Source organism: Schistocerca gregaria, unplaced genomic scaffold (assembly GCF_023897955.1).
Source record: "Schistocerca gregaria isolate iqSchGreg1 unplaced genomic scaffold, iqSchGreg1.2 ptg000066l, whole genome shotgun sequence".
NCBI lineage: Eukaryota > Metazoa > Arthropoda > Insecta > Orthoptera > Acrididae > Schistocerca > Schistocerca gregaria.
The window spans coordinates 3,259,612-3,269,094 of NW_026061707.1; positions in this window are offsets into that span (position 1 = coordinate 3,259,612).

The following is a 9,483-nucleotide window of genomic DNA, read 5'->3' on the forward strand; positions in this document are numbered from 1 at the left end:
AGGGTTGATGAAACACAGAAATTGCATCAGGATTGAATACAACTGTCACCATGTGCAATTCCTCCATGGGAGTAATGTCACAAACAGTCTGCGCTTTGATCGTTCCCTGGAATACCAGTAGTAGTTTAAGAGGCACATCTGGAGGCATTCTGTAAACTGTGGACTATCAGAGTGTTGATGAAACACAGTAATTGCATCGGGATTGAATACAACAGTCACCATGCGCACTTTCCTCCATGGGAGCAATGTCTCAAACAGTTTACGCTTTGATCGTTCCCTGGAAGACCAGTAGTTGTTTCCGATGCACATCTGGGGACATTCTTTAGTGTGTGGACTATCAGACTGTTGATGAAACACAGAAATTGCATCAGGATAGAACACAACAGTCACCATGCGCACTTTCCTCCATTAGAGTAATGTCTCAAACAGTTTACGCTTTGATCTTTCCCTGGAAGACCAGTAGTAGTTTCCGATGCACATCTGTGGTCATTCTGTAATGTGTGGACTATCAGAGTGTTGATGAAACACAGGGATTGCATCGGGATTGAGTACAACAGTCACTATGCGCACTTTCCTCCATGGGAGTAATGTCTCAAACAGTCTACGCTTTGATCGTTCCCTGCAAGACCAGTAGTGGTTTCCGATGCACATCTGGAGGCATTCTGTAATCTGTGGACCTTCAAAGTGTTGATGAAACACAGAAATTGAATCGAGATTGAATACACCAATCACCTTGCGCACTTTCCTCCATGGGAGTAATGTCTCAAAGAGTCTACGCTTTGATCGTTTCCTGGAGGACCAGTGGTAGATTTCGATGCACATCTGGAGGCATTCTGTAATCTGTGGACCTTCTAAGTGTTGATGAAACACAGAAATTTCATCAGGATTGATTACAACAGTCACTATGCGCACTTTCCTCCATGGGAGTAATGTCTCAAATAGTTTACGCTTTGATCATTCCCTGGATGACCAGTAGTAGCTTCCGATGCACATCAATGGGCATTCTGTAATGTGTGGCCTATCAGGGTGTTGATGAAACACAGAAATTGCATCAGGATTAAATAGAACAGCCACCATGCGCACTTTGCACCATGGGAGTAAAGTCAGAAAGAGTCTACGCTTTGATCGTTCCCTGCAAGACCAGTAGTAGTTTCCGATGCACATCTGGAGGCATTCTGTAATCTGTTTAGCTTCAAAGTGTTCATGAATCACTTAAATTGCCTCGGGATTGAATACAACAGTCATCATGCGCATTTTCCTCCATGGGAGTAATGTCTCAAACAGTCTACGCTTTGATCGTTCCCTGGAAGACCAGTAGTAGTTTCCGATGCACATCTGGAGGCATTCTGTAATCTGTGGTATATCAGAGTGTTGATGAAACAAAGGGATTGCATCGGGATTGAGTACAACAATCACTATGCGCACTTTCCTCCATGGGAGTAATGTCTCAAACTGTCTACGCTTTGATCGTTCCCTGCAAGACCAGTAGTGGTTTCCGATGCACATCTGGAGGCATTCTGTAATCTGTGGACCTTCAAAGTGTTGATGAAACACAGAAATTGAATCGAGATTTAATACAACAGTCACTATGCGCACTTTCCTCCATGGGAGTAATGTCTCAAATAGTCTACGCATTGATCGTTCCCTGGAAGACCAGTAGTAGTTTCCGATGCACATCTGGAGCCATTCTGTAATCTGTGGACTATCAGAGTGTTGATGAAACACAGTAATTGCATCGGGATTGTATACAACAGTCACCATGCACACTTTACTCCATGGAAGTAATGTCTCAAACAGTTTACGCTTTGATCATTCCCTGGATGACCAGTAGTAGCTTCCGATGCACATCAATGGGCATTCTGTAATGTGTGGCCTATCAGGGTGTTGATGAAACACAGAAATTGCATCAGGATTGAATAGAACAGCCACCATGCGCACTTTCCTCCATGGGAGTAATGTCAGAAAGAGTCTACGCTTTGATCGTTCCCTGCAAGACCAGTAGTAGTTTCCGATGCTCATCTGGAGGCATTCTGTAGTCTGTGGACCTTCAAAGTGTCGACGAAACACAGAAATTGCCGCGGGATTGAATACAACAGTCACCATGCGCACTTTCCTCCATGGGAGTAATGTCTCAAACAGTCTACGCTTTAATCGTTTCCTGGAGGGCCAGTAGTAGTTTCCGATGCACATCTGGAGGCATTCTGTAATCTGTGGACCTTCAAAGTGTTGATGAAACACAGAAATTGAATCGGGATTGAGTACAACAGTCACCATGCGCATTTTCCTCTATGGGAGTAATGTCTCAAACAGTCTACGCTTTGATCGTTCCCTGGAAGACAAGTAGTAGTTTCCGATGCACATCTGGTGTCATTCTGTAATCTGTGGACTATCAGAGTGTTGATGAAACACAGTAATTGCATCAGGATTGAGTACAACAGTCACCATGCACACTTTACTCCATGGGAGTAATGTCTCAAACAGTTTACGCTTTGATCATTCCCTGGATGACCAGTAGTAGCTTCCGATGCACATCAATGGGCAATCTGTAATGTGTGGCCTATCAGGGTGTTGATGAAACACAGAAATTGCATCAGGATTGAATAGAACAGTAACCATGCGAACTTTCCTCCATGGGAGTAATGTCAGAAAGAGTCTACGCTTTGATCGTTCCCTGGAAGACCAGTAGTAGTTTCCGATGCACATCTGGAGGCATTCTGTAATCTGTGGAATATCAGAGTGTTGATGAAACACAGAAATTGCATCGGGATTGAATACAACAGTCACCATGCGCACTTTCCTCCATGGGAGTAATGTCTCACACAGTTTACGCTTTGATCGTTTCCAGGAAGACCATTAGTAGTTTCCGACGCACATCTGGGGGCATTCTGTAATGTGTGGACCATCAGAGGGTTGATGAAACACAGAAATTGCATCAGAATTGAATACAACAGTCACCATGCGCACTTTCCTCCATGGGAGTAATGTCTCAAACAGTCTACGCTTTGATCGTTCCCTGCAAGCCCAGTAGTAGTTTGCGATGCACATCTGGAGGCATTCTGTAATCTGTGGACCTTCAAAGTGTTGATGAAACACATAAATTGCCGCGGGATTGAATACAACAGTCACCATGTTCACTTTCCTCCATGGGAGTAATATCTCCAACAGTCTGCGCTTTGATCGTTTCCTGGAGGACCAGTAGTATTTTCCGATGTACATCTGGAGGCATTCTGTAATCTGTGGACCTTTAAAGTGTTGATGAAACACAGAAATTGCATCGGGATTGAATACAACAGTCACCATGCGCACTTTCCTCCATGGGAGCAATGTCTCAAACAGTTTACGCTTTGATCGTTCCCTGGAAGACCAGTAGTTGTTTCCGATGCACATCTGGGGACATTCTGTAATGTGTGGACTATCAGAGTGTTGATGAAACACAGAAATTACATCAGGATTGAATACAACAGTCACCATGCTCACTTTCCTCCATTAGAGTAATGTCTCAAACAGTTTACGCTTTGATCGTTCCCTAGAAGACCAGTTGTAGTTTCCGATGCACATCTGTGGTCATTCTGTAATGTGTGGACTATCAGAGTGTTGATGTAACACAGAAATTGCTTCGTGATTGAATACAACAGTCACCATGCGCACTTCCCTCCATGGGAGTAATGTCTCAAACAGTCTACGCTTTGATCGTTCCCTGGAAGACCAGTAGTAGTTTCCGATGCACATCTGGAGCCATTCTGTAATGTGTGGACTATCAGAGTGTTGATGAAACACAGAAATTGCATCGGGATTGAATACAACAGTCACCATGCGCACTTTCCTCCATGGGAGTAATGTCTCAAACAGTCTACGCTTTGATCGTTGCCTGCAAGAGCAGTATAGTTTCCGACGCACATCTGGAAGGATTCTGTAATCTGTAGACCTTCAAAGTGTTGATGAAACATAGATATTGAATCGGGATTGAATACAACAGTCACCATGCGCACTCTCCTCCATGGGAGTAATGTCTCAAACAGTGTACACTTTGATCGTTCCCTGGAAGACCAGTAGTAGTTTCCGATGCACATCTGGAGGCATTCTGTAATCTGTGGACTATCGGAGTGTTGATGAAACACAGAAATTGCATCAGGATTGAATACAACAGTCACCATGCGCACTTTCCTCTATGGGAGTAATGTCTCAAACAGTCTACGCTTTGATCGTTCCCTGCAAGACCAGTAGTAGTTTCCGATGCACATCTGTGTGCATTCTATAATTTGTGGACTATCAGAGTGTTGACGAAACACAGAAATTGCATCGGGATTAAATACAACATTCACCATGCGCACTTTCCTCCATGGGAGTAATGTCTCAAACAGTTTACGCTTTGATCGTTCCCTGGAAGACCAGTAGTAGTTTCCGATGCACATCTGCAGGCATTCTATAATCTGTGGACTATCAGAGTGTTGATGAAACACAGAAATTGCATCGGGATTGAATACAACATTCACCATGACCACGTTCCTCCTTAGGAGTAATGTCTCAAAGAGTTTACGCTTTGAACGTTCCCTGAAAGACCAGTAGTAGTTTCCGATACACATCTGGGGGCATTCTGTAATCTGTTTACCTTCAAAGTGTTGATGAAACACAGAAATTGCCGCGAGATTGAATACAACAGTCACCATGCACACTTTCCTCCATGGGAGTGATGTCTCAAACAGTCTACGCTTTGATCGTTTCCTGGAGGACCAATAGTAGTTTCCGATGCAAATCTGGAGGCGTTCTGTAATCTGTGGACCTTCAAAGTGTTGATGAAACACAGAAATTGAATCGGGATTGAATACAACAGTCACCATGGGCACATTCTTCCATGGGAGTAATGTCTCAATCAGTCTACGTCTTGATCGTTCCCTGGAAGACAAGTAGTAGTTTTCGATGCACATCTGGTGTCATTCTGTAATCTGTGGACTATCAGAGTGTTGATGAAACACAGAAATTGCCTCAGGATTGAATAAAACAGTCACCATGCGCACTTTCGTCCATGGGAGTAAAACCTCAGAGAGTTTACGCTTTGATCGTTCCCTGGAAGACCAGTAGCAGTTTCCGATGCACATCTGAGGGCATTCTGTAATGTGTGGACTATCAGAGTGTTGATGAAACACAGAAATTGCAGCAGGATTGAATACAACAGTCACCATGCTCACTTTCCTTCATTAGAGTAATGTCTCAAACAGTTTACGCTTTGATCGTTCCCTGGAAGACCCGTTGTAGTTTCCGATGCACATCTGTGGTCATTCTGTAATGTGTGGACTATCAGAGTGTTGATGTAACACAGAAATTGCTTCGTGATTGAATACAACAGTCACCATGCGCACTTCCCTCCATGGGAGTAATGTCTCAAACAGTCTACGCTTTGATCGTTGCCTGCAAAAGCAGTATAGTTTCCGATGCACATCTGGAAGGATTCTGTAATCTGTGGACTATCAGAGTGTTGATGAAACACAGAAATTGCATCGGGATTGAATACTACAGTCACCATGCGCACTTTCCTCCATGGGAGTAATGTCTCAAACAGTTTACGCTTTGATCGTTCCCTGGAAGACCAGTAGTAGTTTCTGACGAACCTCTGGTTACATTCTGTAATGTGTGGACCATCAGAGTGATGATGAAACACAGAAATTGAATCAGAATTGAGTACAACAGTCACCATGCGCACTTTCCTCCATGGGAATAATGTCTCAAACATTCTACGCTTTGATCGTTCCCTGGAAGACTAGTAGTAGTTTCCGAGGCACATCTGGAGGCATTCTGTAATCTGTGGACTATCAGAGTGTTGATGAAACACAGAAATTGCATCGGGATTGAATACAACAGTCACCATGCGCACTTTCCTCCATGGGAGTAATGTCTCAAACACTTTACGCTTTGATCGTTCCCTGGAAGACCAGTAGGAGTTTCCGACGCGCATCTGGGGGCATTCTGTAATGTGTGGACCATCAGAGTGCTGATGAAACACAGAAATTGCATCAGGATTAAATACAACAGTCACCATGATCACTTTCGTCCATGGGAGTAAAACCTCAAAGAGTTTACGCTTAGATCGTTCCCTGGAAAACCAGTAGCAGTTTCCGATGCACATCTGAGGGCATTCTGTAATGTGTGGACTATCAGAGTGTTGATGAAACACAGAAATTGCATCGGGATTAAATACAACAGTCACCATGCGCACTTTCCTCTATGGGAGTAATGTCTCAAAGAGTTTACGCTTTGAACGTTCCCTGAAAGACCAGTAGTAGTTTCCGATACACATCTGGGGGCATTCTGTAATCTGTTTACCTTCAAAGTGTTGATGAAACACAGAAATTGCCGCGAGATTGAATACAACAGTCACCATGCGCACTTTCCTCCATGGGAGTAATGTCTCAAACAGTCTACGCTTTGATCGTTTCCTGGAGGACCAATAGTAGTTTCCGATGCACATCTGGAGGCATTCTGTAATCTGTGGACCTTCAAAGTGTTGATGAAACACAGAAATTGAATCGGGATTGAATACAACAGTCACCATGCGCACATTCCTCCATGGGAGTAATGTCTCAATCAGTCTACGTCTTGATCGTTCCCTGGAAGACAAGTAGTAGTTTTCGATGCACATCTGGTGTCATTCTGTAATCTGTGGACTATCAGAGTGTTGATGAAACACAGAAATTGCATCGGGATTGAATACAACAGTCACCATTCGCACTTTCCTCTATGGGAGTAATGTCTCAAACAGTGTACGCTTTGATCGTTGCCTGCAAGACCAGTAGTAGCTTCCGATGCACATCTGGAGGCATTCTGTAATCTGTTTACCTTCAAAGTGTTCATGAAACACAGAAATTGCCTCGGGATTGAATAAAACAGTCACCATGCGCACTTTCGTCCATGTGAGTAAAACCTGAAAGAGTTTACGCTTTGATCGTTCCCTGGAAGACCAGTAGCAGTTTCCGATGCACATCTGAGGGCATTCTGTAATGTGTGGACTACCAGAGTGTTGATGAAACACAGAAATTGCATCAGGATTGATTACAACAGTCACCATGCTCACTTTCCTTCATTAGAGTAATGTCTCAAACAGTTTACGCTTTGATCGTTCCCTGGAAGACCAGTTGTAGTTTCCGATGCACATCTGTGGTCATTCTGTAATGTGTGGACTATCAGAGTGTTGATGTAACACAGAAATTGCTTCGTGATTGAATACAACAGTCACCATGCGCACTTCCCTCCATGGGAGTAATGTCTCAAACAGTCTACGCTTTGATCGTTGCCTGCAAGAGCAGTGTAGTTTCCGATGCACATCTGGAAGGATTCTGTAATCTGTAGACCTTCAAAGTGTTGATGAAACATAGATATTGAATCGGGATTGAATACAACAGTCATCATGCGCATATTACTCCATGGCAGTAATGTCTCAAACAGTCTACGCTCTGATCGTTCCCTGGAAGACCAGTAGTAGTTTCGGATGCACATCTGGAGGCATTCTGTAATCTGTGGACTATCAGAGTGTTGATGAAACACAGAAATTGCATCGGGATTGAATACAACAGTCACCATGCGCACTTCCCTCCATGGGAGTAATGTCTCAAACAGTTTACGCTTTGATCGTTCCCTGGAAGACCAGTAGTAGTTTCTGACGAACCTCTGGGGGCATTCTGTAATGTGTGGACCATCAGAGTGTTGATGAAACACAGAAATTGAATCAGAATTGAGTACAACAGTCACCATGCGCACTTTCCTCCATGGGAATAATGTCTTAAACATTCTACGCTTTGATCGTTCCCTTTAAGACTAGTAGTAGTTTCCGAGGCACATCTGGAGGCATTCTGTAATCTGTGGACTATCAGAGTGTTGATGAAACACAGAAATTGCATCGGGATTGAATACAACAGTCACCATGCGCACTTTCCTCCATGGGAGTAATGTCTCAAACACTTTACGCTTTGATCGTTCCCTGGAAAACCAGTGGTAGTTTCCGACGCGCATCTGGGGGCATTCTGTAATGTGTGGACTATCAGAGTGCTGATGAAACACAGAAATTGTATCAGGATTGAATACAACAGTCACCATGCGCACTTTCCTCCATGGGAGTAATGTCACGAACAGTCTATGCTTTGATCGTTCCCTGGAAGACCAGTAGTAGTTTCCGAGGCACATCTGGAGGCATTCTGTAATCTGTGGAATATCAGAGTGTTGATGAAACACAGTAATTGCAGCGGTATTGAATACAAAAGTCACCATGCGCACTTTCCTCCAGGGGAGTAATGTCTGAAACAGTCTACGCTTTGATCGTTCCCTGCAAGACCAGTAGTGGTTTCCGATGCACATCTGGGGACGTTCTGTAATCTGTGGACCTTCAAAGTGTTGATGAAACACAGAAATTGAATCGGGATTGAGTACAACAGTCACGATGCGCACTTTCCTCCATGGGAGTAATGTCTCAAATAGTCTACGTCTTGATCGTTTCCTGGAAGACCAGTAGTAGTTTCCGATGCACATCTGGAGCCATTCTGTAATCTGTGGACTATCAGAGTGTTGATGAAACACAGTAATTGCATCGGGATTGAATACAAAAGTCACCATGCGTAGTTTCGTAGATGGGAGTAAAACCTCAAAGAGTTTACGCTTAGATCGTTCCCTGGAAAACCAGTAGCAGTTTCCGATGCACATCTGAGGGCATTCTCTAATGTGTGGACTATCAGTGTGTTGATGAAACACAGAAATTGCATCGGGATTAAATACAACAGTCACCATGCGCACTTCCCTCCATGGGAGTGATGTCTCAAACAGTCTACGATTTGATCGTTCCCTGCAAGACCAGTAATAGTTTCCGATGCACAACTGGAGGCATTCTGTTTACCTTCAAAGTGTTGATGAAACACAGAAATTGCCTCGGGATTTAATACAACAGTCAACATGCGCATTTTCCTCCATGGGAGTAATGTCTCAATCAGTCTACGCCTTGATCGTTCCCTGGAAGACCAGAAGTGGTTTCCGATTCACATCTGGAGGCATTCTGTAATCTGTAAACTATCAGAGTGTTGTTCAAACACAGGAATTGCATCGGGATTGAATACAACAGACCCCATGCGCACTTTCCTCCATGGGAGTAATGTCTCAAACAGTTTACGCTTTGATCGTTCATTGCAAGACCAGTAGTAATTTCCGATGCACATCTGTGTGCATTCTGTAATTTGTGGACTATCAGAGTGTTGATGAAACACAGAAATTGCATCGGGATTAAATACAACAGTCACCATGCGCACTTTCCTCCATGGGAGTAATGTCTTAAACAGTCTACGCTTTGACCGTTCCCTCGAAGACCAGTAGTAGTTTCCGATGCACATCTGCAGGCATTCTATAATCTGTGGACTATCAGAGTGTTGATGAAACACAGAAATTGCATCGGGATTGAATACAACATTCACCATGCGCACTTTCCTCCTTGGGAGTAATGATTCAAAATGC